The following is a 19,532-nucleotide window of genomic DNA, read 5'->3' as shown; positions in this document are numbered from 1 at the left end:
CTGACCTGGCCCACCACATTCCTCCCATTTGATGCCACGTTTCAATGACCACGTATGGAGTGTGGATCCAGAACAAGGAGACGTTTCCTCCGTAGTTTCTGGCACTCATGTCACTGTTTTATAATCATATTTCACAGCTTATGTTTTTGTCTTCTATCTTGGTGGCACTCCATCCTATCTCCTAAAAGAGAAGACATTAACAATTTATTCCTTTTCATTTTCCTTCACAAGGACAAAAAAAAATGGCATCTTACTGGTTTGAAGTGTCCTTTTGTCCTGCTGTCTACTGGGTTTGTAGAAAAAGCAAAAATTCTGTGTTTGGCTTATAGTCTATACAGCCACCCAAAATAAATGACACAATCTACTTAGTTGACAGTAACACAAAGAAGAATAACACGAATGAGCATGCAACAACCCAGGCTGTTTCATCCCTCGAGAAAATAAAAATCCTTCACGAAGATCAGAAAACACAGAGGGGAGGTTTGAGGGGAGAGAGAGAGAAGGGCAGGAGAAGGGTGAAGAGAGAACAAGTATTGAGCATCAGGGAACATTTTTTTTAATTTTCAAAATTTAGAAGGATGGGGCCGTCTCCGGAGTTTGAGTTAAAGAACACCTGGCCTCACTTACTGCTTTTTGGCAGTGAGGGAGAGGTGTGTCACTTGCAAAATGTACATTGTGCCAAAACACAGCACCGTGGGAAACAGAAATGTGCCAAGGAGAAGTGTCTGAAGACAGTCATCCTAGCAAAGTCTGGGTCCTTGATGGATTCCAGCTCTCACAAAAAGAAGTTTTGCAGGAAGGATTTAGATTTCTGTTTGCTTCCAAAGAACAGTCTGTGATTGCACAGTATGGGTGACATGTTTAAAAAGAATGAAGTTACACAGTAGTATGATCCATTAGAAAAATGCATGTCATCTTCATTGGCGCCTAAGTAGGGGTCACCACTGGCCGTTTGCCCTTAATCTTGGCAGTCTAAAGAATCTGAAGGGCCCTGGTGGTGATAAGAGAGAGGAAAACAAAATGCAACCTTATTTCTTATTTATTATTTCAAGCAGAAAATTGTTGTTAGAAACATATATATTTAGGACTGACAGTTCAGCCTACCCCACAGAGTAACTGGGCTTTTTCAAGACAGCCAACAGAATCCCTTCTGCTGGTCTTTGGAGAAGGAGAGAACTGCTACAATGCCCTGCCTCAACCCTTCCTCCACCCTCCACAGCTCCCTCTGCATCCCCCACCCCCACCACCAACCACCAGAAGGCCTCTTGAGGCCCTGGTATTGTCCAAGTTCACTGTCATGTGTTAGGATCACCATGTGCTTCTGGGAGGGTTGAGATGTTTTGAAAACATGCTGAGGCTTAATGATATTTATGGGTCTCTTGTTTTGCCCTCTCTGTTTGTTCCATTTCTCTTATTCAGCTCAGATCTGCTCTTGAAAATAAAGCTGCCTTCCCCTCCTAAATCAAGGGACAGTGAGGGCCACCCCCACTCAACTTCTTAATCCCTGCCAAAGCCACAGTTGTTTTCTGTCCACAATTCTCATGTTGAATTGAAGCTAGGAGGTTCCTAGGCAAAAGAGCTGGAGGAGAGTCCAGAAGTCAAGAAATATACTCCTTCTAGGGCTTCTCTTCTTCCTGCATGTTCAGAATTTGTCTTTCCCCGACTTAAAATAATTTTGTTATGGTACCTTGTCGTGGCTGCTGAGACTGGAAGGGAAACTTACAAGTTTGTCCTTGTTAAAAAGGAAAGTCTCAACCCCCCTGCATACCCATGAGTTTTTATTCAACCTTCAAACTCCTTATACATTCTGAGCTTTTTGTAAATTTTTCTTTTCATTATTAAGCGCCTATGATCTGCCTGGCCTTCTGCTTTTCTTTTGATCTGTTAAATTACACTTTTTATTTATACCTACAACAAAGCTGAGAAGGTGGGGGGAGCAGGAATGTCTTTTTGCTGGCTTTTGATGCTTTCAAAACAAAGTCATGGAGAAAATAGTAGCTATCATTTATTGTTACTGTTTTATTATCAAAACACTTGGCCACGACTTGGCACTTGCCGGTGATGGGGGCTGAGTGGGAGCCATGCTGAGACATCAGCTCTGTGAAGGAAGCCGTGTCACCTAGCTGGCCCATATCTCAACACAGGTTCCTTCTCCCCTTGGAGACAGGACCTGGTAGAAAGCTCAGGTCATGTGTGCCAGGGAACGCTTTGTCACACCAAGGCCACCTAATGGTTCCTTCACAGGCGCCTCACACTTTCAGATCCAGGTATGTTTGTGGTGTGTCTTCCTTTGCAGATGCTGTCTGGAAAGTGAAGAGAAGGCTAATCAAGGACCGATCTGGATAGAAAGGGACACACACGGACCAAGCGTCTAATTGGGGGCTGCCCAGGTCTCACTGGTGCCTGGCTTCCCTTGGAGCATTTCCATTGCAGTTCACAGTCAATCCAAGAATCAGCGAAATTCTCATTTTCTTTTTTCCAGGTCTTCCAAGAGCTACAGATTCTAACAGAAGCTGCATCTATCTGGCGTGCAGGCTGTCACCTGTGACAGAGAGGAAAGGCAGGATGGGGACAAAGACCAGGATCTCACTATCAGTTTAGGAAATTCTCTGGTCTTCATGCTGGCTTCTGACCCTTGTGTCGCCGAGTTTCCGTGAGTGCCAGCAGTTTCAATTACAGGTTTACAAAGCTAAGATCTTCAGGAAGCCTCTGGTCCTTTCACTGACTCATGACTGTTACAACAAAGAGAACGTGACAGTGTCTTCTAGACACTCGACCAAGACGTGTCACTTGCAATGAATACATTATGCCAAAGCACGGCACCCTTGAAAGTAGGAATGTGACAGGGAGAAGGCTCTGAAGACAGTCATCCTAGCAAAGTCTGGGTCCTTGACAGATTCCAGCTCTCACAAAAAGAAGTTTTGCAGGAAGCATTTAGATCTCCATTTACTTCCATTATTGTTACCAGACGACCTCATAGCCTATTTTTGCTTTTTCTCATATTTCATACAGATTAGTTTTTAAAGAAAGAATTGTGTTGTGTGCAGAGATATGAAGGGAAGAGAAACAGTTGAATTTTAGTAATTCACTACCAATTCCCGGACTCAAGCTAACTGTTAGTTTTGTTTCCCTCTAAAGATTGTATTACACAAACAATGGCATTTCTTTTCCTTATAGCATATTTGTGACCACATAACCCAATAAGTCAGTTTATCATGTAGGAAATTGGACACACGAAAGAGAGCTGCTCTGTCTCCATCTTTCATGAGAAGGTTCAGAGCAACTCTAGGCTCCCGCCAAGAACAGAGTTGAAATGGGGTGTTATTTCTCTATTACACACCCTGCTTCCCCTTCACAGTTCATAGGGTTCTTCTGTGGGCAAAGGGCTGCCAGGATGATGAGATGTACACAGCATTATGAGAATGACCTCTTCTTTGCTTTGGGAAGGGTTGCCTGGGTCACCTGTTTCAAAGGAACAAAACTTCCAAAAGCTCAGCATGTGTTCCTTCAATATGGGACACGAAGGTCATAGAAACATAGCTTGAATTTGCCTTCTATGTTCTTTCCCATTGGCGCTCGTGACCCACACACTGCTGTAGACGTGCTCCACCTTCCTCCCTCGTAGACCAGGTCCCTCCAGCCCACAGCCTGCAATCAGCCCAGACCCTGGCTCCCATTAACACCCACAATACCTGTTGCATTGACTCTTCCTGCTCTTCCGGCCTCTTCTTGAAGCCTCTTCATCCCCTCCTGCCATCCATACTCACCTGTGCCCTCCGTTGGCTGGTGGTGCCATCTGATCTAGAGACCCACTGGAACAGGGGGCTGTGTGCCCCCCAGGTCAGTACTGAGAGCCTCTGCTGCCCCTTTGTAAATGCACCTTAGCCGAAAACAGAGATTCTGACTGAGGAATTCCAGACATCTCTGGAGAGACCTCATATATGGAACCTTCTCAGTGTATTTCATCAACTGTGTCCTTTCCAGCCTAAATGGTCTCCCTGACTCAGGCACTCCCAAACTGAGAAGCTTCAGGGGATTTGGAAATAGCCTAGAACCTGAAGCCAAGAAGACAAACATTGGAATCCTAAATCTGTCTTTTCCTGAGTATTTTACCCAGGCAAATTTCACTCAGTTTCCTCATCCATTAAGGAAGTAGCTTTATCTGCACTACAGAATTTTGAGGAAGAATAAATGAGCTGCTGTCACACATAGTTTAGAGAACTAAGAATGAGGTAGCTTAAATAGAAATAACCAACACAGAATTTCTCGCACTTAGCAGGTGTGTGGTGCAAGTGCTGGCTGCTAACTGGTTTTTTGTTTTGGTTGGGGGAAGGAAGATCCAGGCCAGTGAAGATGGTCTTCACAGCCAAGATGATTGATAAGGTTAGAATTACTAAGTTTCTGATCTCAGTCCCTCTCTGAGGGGTGACTTGGGAACTCTCCCACAACCTCCCTATTTGCTTCAAATTGTTCTGGCAAACTGCTTAATGGCAAAGTGTGGAGAAGGGTTTTCTACTGGAGAGCAGATATAAACACCTGCAAAAGGAGGGGCCATGAAGAAGGCTCACTCTGCAGCCTTACAGAGGCCCAAATGATAGCAGAGAAGCTTGCAGCCACACGTAAGAACTGAGAGGTTCACTGAGCATCACAATAAAAAACCAGCTCCGCAAAGTTTGTAGCCACAGATGTAGGACTTTGGCAGGAAATGGTTGGGGTTGTGTCACCTTCTTTTACTTTCTGAAATATTCTAGAAAAATGGCTTCTATTTTATCCTTGCAGTAGATAACTGTGGTCCTATAAACTTCATAGGATCAGCTCATAGTGTACAAGGTAAGAGCCATCATTGTTTGTGACACTCTTTCTTGACAGAGAAACTTTAGAATACTAATAATAATAATGGTCCACAGTTACCCAGAACTCACTATGTGCCTGTCACTCTTCTGAGCACTTGATATACAATAAGTCACCCACTTCCTTTCTGACACAGATGCCCTAGTCACATGTGAGGTAAGAGTCTTTCAAACTGGGCGTCACAAATGGATTTTCTCCTTGCAGAATGGCTTCCTCCAAGTTAGAAAAAATTCTTTCTCTTACTAATGTGGGAAGTTCCACCCTCTCTAATATCAGATGACCACAAGAAGCCCTGGCATCTCCACTCACGCTGGCCTGAGCATGGCTATGCCCTTTGAACTGTCCCTCCCGTTGTAGTCTCTGGGATATCATGCAATCCTGTGGATGCTGTTTTTGATTCATTCAGATGGGTTCGTTTACAATGTCAGCACAGGCCAACCAGCATAGACAACACTTCTTTTCATAAAAAGGAACTTCAGATACTGTGTTTTTAAGAGAATTAAATGAGATAATTCAGGTAAACCTCTGAGCATGGCGCCTGCCCCCAGGGAAGGGTTTGGATGGTTTGAGAACTACTAGAGTGGTCGCCTGCGAGGGCTGCCATTACAAGGGACCACAGACTGGGTGGGTTAAATGGCAGAAATGTACATCTCCCGGTTCTGGAGGCTGGAAGTCCAAGATCAAGGTTTCAGCAGGGTTGGTTCCTTCTGAGGCTGTGAGAGAAGAGTTTGTTCCAGGACTCTCTCCTCAGCTGGTAGATGGCTGATTTCTCCCTGCGTCTTCACATCCTCTTCCCTCTATAGATATTTGTGCTCAAATTTCTAGTTTTTGTGAGTATATCAGTCATCCTGGATTGCCCACCCTAAAGACCTCACTTTAACCAAATTCCTTCTGTAGCGATCCTATCTCCAAGTAAGGCCACAATCTGAGGTACTGGGGACTCCAACACATAAATAAGGTTGGGGGCAGGTGGGCACGCAAATCAACCCACTGCCAAGGGGCTGGTATCACTGCACTGCAGTCAGAGAGTTCGCCGTAGGGACAGGGGGCTGGGGGACCGGCCAAGCAGATAGATAAGACAAACTGAGCCTGAAATCTGGCTGGAGACCAAGTCCTCAAGGGCTCTAAGTGCTGATGAGGACAACGGGGGTGCAAAGAGGATAAGCCCCTCACCCAGTGCTGTCTGAAGTCTACCAGGGAGGTTGGGTGAGGACATCCTAAGACTTGAAGCAACAAAGAAGTCTCAGGGCTGAGCCAGAATCAGGCTGACCCAGCCATGGAGGGGAGGGGCTGCCATGGAGGCCAAGGAAGTGCTCCAGCTCCCTCTGAGTAGGTCAAGTCCCTTCAGGGGCATTAACTCATTGGTGTTCCAGCTTCCTCGTGCAGTACCATGCAGACGTTACCAGAGTACCAACCCTTCAGGAATCCTCGAGAGAGGTGGCATGAGGGCAGTCAAGCTGGATCCTGCCCTCTGGGGGTTGTGATCTGGTAGAAGGCAAACGTGTGTGTGAAAAAATAAAACATAGTGTCAGAACTGATGGGTCTCAAGAGAAAATAAGATAGAATAATAGGAGGGTTCAGGAAAAGGCAGTGTATTCATTTCCAGGGGCGCTGTAACATATTACCACAAACAGCTCTGAGGCTAGAAGTCCAAAGTCAATGGTTCCGCTGGGTGGGTGCCCCTGGAAGGCTCTAAGGGAGAACGTGTCCGGGCCTTCTCCTGGCTTCCAGTGGTCCTGGCATCCCCCGTGCTCCTTGGCTTGTAGACATATCATTTCAGTCTCTACCTCCGTCCTCACACGGCTTCTCCTCTGTGAATCTTCTCCTTTTTTTATTTTAAAGACACCCATCATTGGATTTGGGGCCCGCCCTGATCCAGGATGATCTCATCTCAAAATTCTTACCTTAATTACATCAGCAAAGATTCTATTTCCAGATGAGATCACCTGCACAGGTAGTGTAGGTTAGGACTTAGACATATCTTTCTGAGGGACAGCCACTGTAGACAATTAACCTCATTGAGAGAAACAGGAGGATTTGGGAGTGAGGGGCAGGGGGCATTCTGAGCTGGGCCTTGTGGGGAGAGGCAGGATTGGGCCTCTGGAGAAGAGTGGAAAGGACATTTCAGTAGAGGGACAAAAGGGATGAAGGCCCAGAGATGCAAAGCACCCTTCGCCCACAGAAGGCAGCAGGCATAGCAGAGGAGGGCTGAACGGGATTTGGTATCTGCCCGTCCCTTCCTTTCTGTTCCATAAGCTACTCCCATCATCCCCACTGTCATGGCCATGACCGACACTGAGTTAAGCAACGCAACAGAAAAGTTGAACAAGGAATGCCCAACCTCTCCATTCCTGCAGAGCAATTCCAGCTTGGCCTACTCCTGAGTTATTTCACTCCAGTTCACTTGCAAACATGTGTGCTCAGTCAAAAGCATCCAAGAGATTAGCATGACCCAGGACTAAGCATCTCCCTGCACCTCAACTTTGGTGATTTGAGAGTGAAAAAGTACTCTCTTTATTATGAAGACAAACCCTGGTATAGTAAGAAGGAGACTTCAGCAGTGACATGGGATCATAAGTAAAAAGAGAATAATAATTCCCACTTCTCAGGTTTACAGTTAGGCGCAAAGAAGATCAATTTGTAAAATGTGTAACAGAGTCTGACCTAGGGGAAGACCCCAGTAATGGTAGAGAGGGGAAAACAGAGGGCTTGGGAGACTCTCTTAGACTCTCATTTGTCATTGTGTCTCTTCACTAGAAAAATTTTAGGAAGACTGGCCCAAAAAAAGGCACCAGAGGGGTACAGGGATGGAAAGGCACAGTGTGACCTCATCATGGAAGGGTTTAAACATCAGCCCGAGGAATTTCTACTTGTCCTGCAGCTAATGGGAAGCTGATGTCACAAAAATCAGTGAACTCAATGTCTTGTGCCAGATTAATACAATGCAAAGAGTTAACAATTACTTGGTGCAGTTGTGCCATGTCAATAACTGATGTATTACATCCACTTTTTCTGCTCCTTGCAGAGTAGTCTAGAGCCTTGCAGAGTGTAGTATTATTATCTCACTAATTGGAAACACGCATTTCTTTTGCCACCAAAAGATAAGGCTGACATGGTATTTAGAAAAGTTGTGTTTGCAAAATGAACCATCCATCCTGGCTGGCAAGATAATCCTTTTCAACCAGTCATTTTGTTGCTAGTCATTTTGTCGCCCACTTGTGCTCTTACTGTTAAAATTTGTTAATTTCTTTTTTTACAACCCACATTGAGTCAGACTGAGTTAACTCTGTTGTGGGCATTTCCATCACTCGACACAGAGCTTCTTAGCACCACCAGAGGTGGGACTTTTGGCAAATGCTGTTTATCCACCTTTGAAATTAGACATTCATTGCAAATGAATTTAAAATGAAATTCCTGTAAGAAGCATTTTTTCTTTCAGTGATAGTTTTTGCCTTTTTTTTTCACTTGCCCATAACTTTCTGGAAATTTATACTTTGGGCTGAATTTTCTCATAATTGTTTTCAGTATAAGTTTGCTTTGTTTTTTATTAATGGAAAGTTTAAGGGGAAAAATCCCTTTGGTAACTTTTGAGTTATGAGATTATTTTTTAAAATACACTTTTTCCAAGTAAAAGAAACCTTTGAACATTTTTTAAAAATCGAAACCTTTGCATTTGAGGACTATAGTGGACTCCAGGCAGTGGTTCCCAGTATTGTCTTCACTTTGGAACCCTTTGACAAACTTTTAAAATACTGATGCCTGAATCAAAGATTCTGAAGCAATTGGACGGGGTCCAACACAGGCCTTAGGATCACTGGGAGCTCCCCAGGTGATTCTCATGTTCCAGATTCACTGAGTAGTATCCTTGGACACAACCACCCCAATATCCAAGCTCTAAAAAGGATGCAGAGGTCTTCAAGGGTGCAGAAAGGAAAATCAATTCTTACTGGGAATAATTTTCTTTCCATTAAGAGAAAAACAGTTGGCCAGGCATGGTGGCTTACGCCGGTAATCCCAGCACTTTGGGAGGCCGAGGCAGGCAGATCACGAGGTCAAGAGATCAAGACCATCCTGGCCAACCTGGTGAAACGCCATCTCTACTAAACATACAAAAAATTAGCCAGGCGTGGTGGTGCGTGCCTGTAGTCCCAGCTATAGGAGGCTGAGGAAGGAGAATCACTTGAACCCGGGAGGCAGAGGTTGTAGTGAGCCAAGATTGTGCCACTGCACTCCAGCCTGGCGACAGAGCAAGACTCCGTCAAAAAAAAAAAAGAAAGAAAAACATAGTTATACTTTTTACTATGTGAAATATACAGCTCTGAGAAAGATACGAAAAAAATTTGACTCATAAGTCTTTATCTAACCCGCACCCAACTAGTCAACTATCACCAGGTCCATCACTTTCTGTTCCTTAAGGAGAGATTCACTTTTCACCACCACTCATAGTGAGGAACCTCCTTCCTGGCTTTGGACAAAGAGTTTCTCTGTATTCTTGTGGCCATCAAAGAAAAAGAGAGAAACTCTGGGGAACCAGCCATTGTCCTGGTTCTGTGGCCACCTTTTCCCATCATTCGGGGTCTTTTCCTGGGCTTTTGTAAAAGTTTTTAAGAAATTCCTCTACCAAGGGCAGCTAGGATAGAGTTCCAAAATGGAAGTATGACTTCCAAAATGGACCACAGGCAAAACCATACTCACTACCACAGAGGAAATATGTCCTCCCTCCACATCTGGGTAGAGCCTGGTACATAAAGTCCCAGAAACCAGAAGGTAACTCTCCCTCCTCCTCCCTTCTGACTCTTGGGGCTCATGGATCCCCTGCCCTTTAATGACATTTCGTCACCGCCAGCTGCAGAGCCAGAGCCACACATGCTTCATGCTCAAAGATGGACCCTACCAGAATTCATCTAGTCCATGAGCCTTTACTGAATGCCGACTATATGCGAGTCCTACGGAGAAGATGTCAACATTAACAGGACACAGCCCCTGCCCTCATGGAAGGACAGTCAAGCAGACCACCGCAGGGGACACCCTTGTTCAAGGACCAGAGTGTCTGAAAGTCACAGGAAAGTTTTTTTGATCACTATGAAAGTTTAACACGTTCGCTGTAAAATAACTTGGCAACTTTATGCCAAAGCAAATAGTACCATGGAGTAGATTCCAACATAGACAAATGTGAGTTGCAAATTTGTTGTAAATATGGGGAGAAAATGTAAAACTAAGCAAGTTTTCTCTACCAAGTTTAATTGGTCTGTGGATTGGGAAGAGACTGCCGTGCTTGTGTTTCGCCGCAGAACACTGCAGACCAGCTGAGGGACACCAGGCAGGGCTCCCAGAAAGACATCTGAGGACCCTCTGCTCTTAGACAGTCACACTCACGCCAAGCAGGTCCCTTCATCACCACAGAAGAAACTCAGGCTCCTGTGTGATTGTGTGTCTCAGACATGGCTCTCTTTCAGGGGAAAAAGTGGTTTCCCTGTTGAGAAAAAGCAGTACAGGAAATGTTTACATATTTTACTAATTTAATGAGCTCTGAGTAAAATGTATAAATCTTGGCATCCAGGGACCATTGCAGAAATTCGCGCAAGCTCTTGGAATCTGCCTTCTTTAAAGCTTTCAATCCCATCATGATCAAAACACAACAAACAAACAAAAGTGTGCAGAAAGGCAGACTAACTATAGGGCTGAAAACCTGCAGGAAGCTGTCCCACTCAGGACTCTCTGGGAACCTAGGCAGCATCCCCCAGTCTCCTCATGTTGACTTCTGCCCATGGGATGCAGAGTCTTCAGGATCTGATGTTTTCATCTGGCCATTTTTGCTGACAATTCCACTTTCAGGACTTCGATGTTAACATCGTCTCCCTGTTTGTTCCTGGGTTAGGCTTTTCATATTTCCTTTTTAAAACCCTGTCTTCTCTCATCCATGGCCATCAGGAGCACTTCACCTCCTGCTGTGATGGCTCCAGCCCTTCCTGGGGAAGGCTGTGGGAAGTCTCCCCTCTGGCTGGCTTCAAAAGCTTCTCCCATAAAAGCTGAGCAAAGGTCTTCGTCAGACTTATTTGGAAAAAGGCTCCCCGGACATGAGTAGTGAGTAAATCCTAGAAAACAATCTGTTGAGTTTGTAAATGAATACATGTTTTTGGACTTCATGCAGACATCCTCAATCCCTATTCTCAGATGCCTTAGTTATCTGCAGAATTCCCCTTCAGTTAGGAAGTAGGTTTTTCATGTCTATCTGATAACCTGGCTTTTTATTTGAAATGCCTCCAATGACAGAAAACAGGAACTAAGTGGCTTTTATTTAAGGAAGCAAAACTCCTATCTGCCTATCACAGTCTAGAGAGTTTAAAAATGAGAAGAAGGAAAAGAGCCACCAAAAAAAATGTAATTTCCTCTTTGACAATTATTTCTGAATAGGAACTTGAGCAATCACACTCGAGAAGGTGAGGTTTTTGTCCCACTTAAGTTGCTCAGAAGTGTGCAAACTGATGCCCTCCTGATGCTGTGGGGCTGGCCCACAGCTTTGTGTCGTCCCTGGATGCAAAGATTTGAGTTTCTGTCACTACTGCCAGCTCCAGACTTCCTGGAGCTTTCCTGGTCTCTGCCTTCAGCGATTCTGACTTGAGTCTGACTTGAGTGTCTATTGCTTTCAAACCACCCTCCTGCCCCTTCCCTTTGTCTGTATCTGTCACATCGTAGGGTGGTCCACAAGGCAGAGAACTGATACCAACCCCCTGACAGAGAAACAAAGGCAGGCATACTTCTGGTCAACTTAAAAGTATATATATGTACACCTATATGTGTATTCATATATACATATGTATATTTATAAGCTGAATTGTGTCTCCCCAAAATTCCTCTGTGGAAGCCCTAGCCCTCAGCACCTCCAAATGTGACTGTGTTTGGAGGGAGGCTCTTAAAGAGGTGGTGAAGTTAAAGTGAGGCAGTTAGAGTGTGTCCTACTCCAGTCCGACTGGCGCCCCTATAAGAGGGAATGTGGTCACGAGAGACCCCAGGAATGTGCACACGGAGGGAAGACTAAGGCGGGGTGCAGTGAGGATGGCCATCTGCAAGCCGAGGAGAGAGGCCTCGGAGAAAGCAACCCTGCCCACACCTTGGTCACTCCTAGACCCCAGGACTGGAAGGAACACATTCCTATTGTTTAAGCCATCCAGTCTGTGGTATTTTGTTGTGGCAGCCCCAGCAGACGTGTGTGTGCGTGTGTGTGTGTGTGTGTGTGTGTGTATAATATGAGGAACTGATAAAAGTTGGAGTGGCTAGTCACAAGGCAAAGCCTCCTCCCTGAATTAATTCTAGATCGCTGAATCACATGGCTGTTGCCCAGTAGAAGCCCCTTGTCTACACTGTCAAATGAAACGCGCCACCCCTCCTGACTCTGTTCTGAACGGTGTGACAGGGCCCTTCCTGGTCACAGCCCAACACACGCTCCACAGCATCCTCCTGGGAACCTTGACTCCCTCTTTGCACTGAAGAACCACGATCATTTCCAGAAGAACTAAATGTGAATCCCAACTGTTAGGATTAAGAAATGCCTGTTGACAGCAGCTAATAACTTGGAAAACTGAAAGGATGAGATAGGAACGTGAAACACACCTTGAGTTTGGGAGCCATGTCCATTTTCCAACTCAATACCCAGTAAAGCTCCATGCACCTTGTGGGGACTCAAAAAGTATTTATTGACTGAGTACAAATAATAATAAAATTAAGTTTCCAGAAGCATCTCAGTTCAACTTTTCGAGTACCCAAAGAATGTCAGTCTTTCTTTGGAATTTCTGAAAGTTCTACCCAAAGTTCTGGATACTCCACCCTTTAGTTTTGCATCCTAAAAATTCCCTTGTATGTCATTTGTATCCATAAACACAGATTTTTTTAGCATCCACCACTGATTGATTTTTATTTTACATCTCTCTGGTCTATTTTAAACTTTATTATCTTAAACACACTAAAAAATGCATCATGGGCTCACTGTGAGAAATACTGTACCAGTAGCTCACTAAGATGCTTTAAAATAAAGCTGGATTGCTTCCACCGAGAACGAGGCTAAATCAGTGCTTTTTAAAGTTGCATTTGCAGTGCATTGCAATGTTACCCTGGGGGTGCATGTGCAAAAGTCATGGTAACAATTTATGGAGTCACTATTTGTTTCAGGCACCTATTGCTGAATAATAACCACCAAAAACTCAGTCTCCTAAAACAGCATCAATTTCTGATTTAGCAGGATTCTATGGGTTGGCTGGGCAGTTCTACTGTTGGTTTCACACAGTCTCACTTAGATGACATTCAGGATAGCCCAAGACGGCCTTACAGACACGTCTGAGAGTTGGTGTTGGCTGTAGGCTGGGCACCTTGTCTCTCCTCCACGTGGTCTCTCATCCTCCAGGAAGCTTGTATGGCTTCCTCACATGGCTATCTCAGGGCTGCATTCAAGAGGGCAAAGGTGGAAACTTTGAGGCCACTGGAGCACAGTATCCTTTTTTCTGCATTCTACAAGTCATGAGGGCAGCCTCACATAAAGTGGGGAAGTAGACTCCGTGTCTTGATAGAAGCCGCCTCAAAGAATTATGGCTACATTTCATTAACCACAAGACTGCAGCAGATTCTAAGTCACCTCAGCTCTCTCACTTTGTGGGTGAGAAGGGGTAAGTTAGGGAAATAGTGCTCCTGAGATGACGCTGCTCAATGGAGGGACGCTGAGGCTCAGCTTCCCACCCAGGCGGAAAAGGTACCTGCTGCTTCTAAGATTGCCCAGTGCCTGTGGTTACAGTGGAAAAGGATCCCATTATAAAACTGACAGATCAGTTGACCCCAAAAACTGTGGCTGAGATCACTGGTTAAGCTGCATGTTGGAATTCTCTGGAGAATTTTTTTAAATCCTGAAATCCCATCTTCAGAAATTTCCATTTTATTGGTCAAAGATTAGGTGTGGGCATTGATTATTCTTAAAAAGCTTCCCAGGGAATTCTCACGTGCAGCCAAGTTTGAGAAGGACTGATATTTAAACTTTAAACTGCCTTTTCTCAATTGTCAGAGAGATTCAACTAACGCCTTATTTACTCTGTCGACCTGGTCATTTGTACATGGTAAACATGCATCATGAAAGGATAATGTTACACACACACACACACACACACACACCCTGAGTGTTCTTGTAGGTGGTGGTCAAGGACGCTCACCTTCAAGTGTTTAGGGATCTTCCAAGGGGCATTTGTGGAGAGCTGAGCTCTCTCACAAAAAACAGACGCCCTGTGGACATACAGCTGGCTCTTAGGTTCAAGACGAGTTTGTGCACCTGGTGGTCTATTTGGCTTCTTTAACCCAGGCCATTGAAAGTGAGTCGCCAATAGGGAAATACCACATTTATTTGAAAAAATTAAGTAAAATTAGCAAAGCCTCTGTTGAGTTAGATCTCGGGGCTCTAAGTGAGCCAAGCAGTAGATGCCTTCTCTTTTCTGTTTAGCCACCTAGTGAAAGGTCTAGGGCTTAGTCTCAACATAAAAGTGTAAACGATTCCTTTGGAGTAGCCCTCAGCTTTTGTCTGGGAAAACATGGTTGAGCATAGCAATCAGAAGAAGAAATGTGTCCAAATATCCAAAAAAGCAGAAGTACAGCTTCAGGCTGGGCACCTGTTTTACTCATTCTTAAAAATGGATATTTGTGTACTTCATACTGTGCACCCCAGGCTTGTCTTGGGGTGTAAGAATGAATTGCTTCAATTTAAGGACGTGCACTCTAATTTCAAGGGGCAAGATAGAATGTGAAAGCTAGCAAAGAATCATGGAATAACCTAGTGATTATAAAAATGCTGTTAAATAAACTCCAAAGCCAGGAAGCAGGAATATATTAAATACATTTTACTTTATACTTTTTCATGATACAGCAGGCCCTCAAATAACATCATTTTGTTCAATGTCATTTCATTATCACGTGGATGAAGAAAAACAATTTCTTCCCAGCTAGGGCCACTCTCAGTGTGGAATTTCCATGCTCCCCCAACATCCACATGGGTCTCCTCTGGGTCCTCTGGTTTCCTCCCACATCCCAAAGCTGTGCCGTTTGGTGAACTGGCGTGTCTATGTGGTCCCAGGTTGAGTGAGCTTAGGTGTGTGTGTGTGTGTGCCCTGCGATGGGGTGGCAGCTGAGCCGCCAGGATGGTCTCTTGTCACCCCAGACACTGAACTGGAATGAGCAGGTAAATAATGAACCTCTTTGTTTTTATTCATCTTTCCTAAATGTACGTATAGCTCACACTTATTTCAATGTTTAATATTTGAAGTGTTCTGGGTCTTTACTGAAAAGTTCAGTGATCCTTTTGTGACCAGAAATATGCCACAGGAACTTGACTCTTGTTTACATCATCAGTTAGCCTATGGGAAAATTGTTTTCGTTATATGTTGATTTGCTTAGAGTCACAGTTTCCAAGAATCTATGGATGACATTAAATGAGGTCTCACTGTGCTTCCACAGCCATCCTTCAGAGTGTGGCCCTCAGACCAGCTGCATCAGCGTCACTGGGTACTCATTACAAATGCACATTTTCAGGCCTCTCCCCAGACCTGCCGAATCAGACGCTCCAAGGTGGAGGCCACAGTCTAGGTTTGAATGAACCTCCAGGTGATTCTGATACGCGATCAACTTGGAGCAGCACTGCACTGCACATTTGAGAAATGGTTGCTGTTTGAGATTTATGGAAGATCTCACAAAGGCTACAACTCAGAGAAAGGGCTTCTGGGCTCAGTTTTCCAGTTAACATATGCAAACTTAGGAAAGATATGGAAATTTTTTTAAATATGTATCATGGCTGGGCGCGGTGGCTCACGCCCATAATCCCAGCACTTTGGGAGGCCGAAGCAGGTGGATCACGAGGTCAGGAGTTCAAGACCAGCCTGGCCAAGATGGTGAAACCTCGTCTCTACTAAAAATACAAAAATTAGCCGGGTGTGGTGGCGGGTGCCTGTAATCCCAGCTACTCAGGAGGCTAAGGCAGAGAATTGCTTGAACCAGGAGGCAGAGGTTGCAATGAGCCAAGATCACACCACTGCACTCCAGCATGGGCAACAAAGCGAGACTCCATCTCAATATATATATATATATATATATATATATATATATATATATATAATGCTTTCTAGTGTGTTACATAATGTTTTATGACCCAAAAACAGAAGGAGAAATCTTATGATTCTTTTTTCTGTAAGAAAAGCCCAGGAGGCAGCATCAGGTTTGCAAAAATTACGTGGCTTTCCCTTGCCCCTCTGCCCAAAGTCTTTTCACACAGAAGATGACACTAGCTTTAAACCCTTCCCCCGGACTGGTCCTAGAGTCTAAATCAGAACCAGTCTGGACTAGTCCATCAGGAAGGCTACAATTGCCAGGAAAAGAAAGCACTCCACAGATCCAGCCACAAAGGGTTAGGACTTGCTAAATGGTTGCTAGCTGAACCTGGGTGAAAAGGTGAAAATCAGATGTGAAGCCACCAATGAGCACAGTGCCCTGAGCACTGGCAAGCCCGCTCCGGCCAGGTGAGAGTTTGTCTTCAGGTTGGAGACCCCCTTACTGCTTCCCCTGGCAGGAGCTGCGTGCCTAGTGGCTACGCTCCCCAACCCCGAGGAGCAGGGGCCGCTTGGGAGGGCATCACTGAAAGATTTTCTTAGGAGACACCAAATAAGGCACATATTTGAGAAGGGGACCACACACATTCAAAATAACAAATACTTTTCTTTTTTAAAATTTACACAGGGAGGTAAAAGCCCTGGATAATTTTTTTCATATGACAAATGAAAAAAAGTACTCAGTAAAAAAACCAAAGTCAACTACAGTAAATATATCTTTAAAAGGCATTTTAAAAGCATGGGGCAAACTAAACATTTTTCCACCATTTCTACTTTTTTGGTTCAGATTTTTACAAATGCCGCACATGAATTTTGTAGACTGCTAACAAAGAACCTCAGCTTTCATAGTTTTCTCTCTGTTTCTTCAAAAAAATAACCTACCAAATCATATTGTAGTTAACTGATGTTCAAGGCTGCTGACATGCCTTTTTTGACATCATGTTTGCTTTGTGCAATTTTTCAGGCCAAAATATTAACAGAAAGAAAAGATTCTTTAGTTTTTTTGTTTTTATTTTTTATTTTTTTTTTGGAAACGGAGTCTCGCTCTGTTGCCAGGCTGGAGTGCAGTGGTGCGATCTGGGCTCACTGCAACCTCCGCCTCCCAGGTTCAAGTGATTCACCTGCCTCAGCCTCCTGAGTAGCTGGGACTACAGGCGTGTGCCACCATGCCCAGATCATTTTTTGTATTTTTAGTAGGGACGGTGTTTCACCATGTTGGCCAGAATGGTCTCAAACTCCAGACCTCGTGATCTGCCCGCCTCGGCCTCCCAAAGTGCTGGGATTACAGGCGTGAGCCACCGCGCCTAGCCACATTCTTTAGTTCTTAAAGTGATAAACACAGCTAAGCTGAAGCCCTACCTGGGTCCCACAGCACTGATAATGTAGCTAAGATGAAGCCCTGCCTGGGTCCCATAGCAGTGATAACGCAGCTAAGGTGAGGCCCTGCCTGGGTCCCATAGCAGTTTGTGTCATCAGCCATACAGCTTCTAATAACCTAATCTCAGGATGTCTTATTTTTAATTCTTCATCTTGATCTTAATAAGTGGAGAAGCCAGTTTAAAAAGAACATTTTGTTTGAGCCTTTCTTAGTTTTCAAGCCAGCTTTTGAAAACACAGCGTTCTTCAAATATTATTTTATGCTGAGCCTATTTTGTATTCCAACACAAAGATAAATTCATAATTGCAAATATCTAAGGGGGCAAATTTGAAATGTCTGCTTCCACTACTGCAGAAATGCAGGCATTTGTGGAGACAGCAAGTTATTTTGCAAGATGAAATGATGCTTGACATTATTTCAGGGATGCCAGGGTCCCAGCAAACCTCTGAGAAGTTCCCTGGAAGGCAGCCCTTCTCCTTCCAGGAAAAAAAATAAAAATAAAAAAATGACCTTAAAGGACTGGACTGTATTTACCATAGCCGAGACTGAGTCCTTGCCTGCATCTGTGAGCCCGGGGCCTGCAGAGAGGTGAGAACGTCTCTTCCAGGCATATCTTCCCCACCCACAGACTTTCCTAGAAGTTTCTTAGAGGAGAGACAGGCAAGGAGTTTTATTGCTAATTCGCTATAACCAAAGTCACCGCATAAAAGATTCTGCAGGTTGGGTACTTTGCAGATTAGTGAATCCAAGACCGTCATTCAAAGTGAGCACCAACTCCCCAGCCCCCGGAGTCCTTTATGCCAAGTCCTCCTCTGCCACCAGACAGTGAGGAGCATGGCTCTGGGGACGTCCACACCTCCCAGAGCACACAGAACTAGGGAGTCTAAGGTGAGAACACTGGTAAGGCTTTGGTCCTTGGAGGGTGGGAGGTGAGAGGCTGGACAGGTGTGGTCGCGCCCTCCTGACAGATTCACTGACAGAAGCTGATGCTCAAGTCCACCTAAGGCGAGGCCTCCTTCCTCACCACAGAGCTAGAGAGTCCATGTGTCTAATCCCACAACATTGGTATCGACATAAGCCCGCGGTGTGTGCAAGGAGAGGCTGTCTCCAGCTCAATCAAATTCTGCAACGATGGTCTCTGTTACAGCGTGACAAAGAGGTAGTCTTTCTCCATGAAACGAAACAGTCAAAGGCTAAGTGACAAAAAGTCTGAGTAACAAATTGCAATACCAGCAAACGTACAGTGAGATTTAAATGTTTTATTTTATCACACAGTTTTAGTAGTAATTAAAGTATAGCAAATGCCTACTGTGTAGCCAGGCACTTGTAAGAATAAAAGATGAAAAAAGTAGACTCACAGTCTACTGGGTGCAGCCACTATGCAGGGCCGGGGAAGGAAGTTTAATTCAATCTAGAAAAGTCCCTTCTTAGAGGAGATGGGACTTGGGCTAGATTCCGAGGGAAGGGCAGAATTCCAAAAGGCAGATGGGGTGAATGGCATTTCAGGAGGAGGGAACAATTTATCAAAGGCCTGGAGACTCAGAAGCACACTTTTAGGGGATGACAACAGCCTGTGTGGCTAAAACATAGGACAAGTGGGAGATGGGGAGGACGGATAATCAGAGAAAAGGCTGGATTGCCCTTTTTTAAAAAAAAGAAATTGTAATTTGAGCTTTCTAGAAGATCAACCTGTTAATCAATCATTAGGTAGCCAGACACTGGGGTGATGGAGAAGTCCTGAAGGAAATCATGAACTCTTTGGGAAAATAATCTTCAACGCAGGAAACTGTTGACATTAATCTCATTACAGAATGCAGGGCTCTGAATCACTGGGTGGTCCCAGGAAAAGAAAGGGAAAGTGAGTTCAAACTGAAGAGCCGGACTCTGATCCTCCAGTTGGTGTTTCCCAGGCAAGCTGGGTAAACAATGTGGGGAAAATGACTTCCATATTCTTGTTCACAACAGTCCAGACTGAAGCGGTAACTGAGCCTGAAAGTATGGGAAGGAACGATGGTGCTTCCAGTCACCCTCCAAAGCACACATGTACACAGCATAGAACTCACAGTCCCCAGAACGGAACTCACTGTCCTTAGAGACTCACCATAAGAAAAGCAAAGCCAATTATTTGCAGAAAAATTGATTGTGACCAGGACCCAAGCGATAAAAGTCCCACTGTG

Source organism: Pan troglodytes, chromosome 5, assembly GCF_028858775.2.
Source record: "Pan troglodytes isolate AG18354 chromosome 5, NHGRI_mPanTro3-v2.0_pri, whole genome shotgun sequence".
NCBI classification, from domain to species: Eukaryota; Metazoa; Chordata; class Mammalia; order Primates; family Hominidae; genus Pan; species Pan troglodytes.
This window is presented reverse-complemented; position numbering follows the sequence as displayed.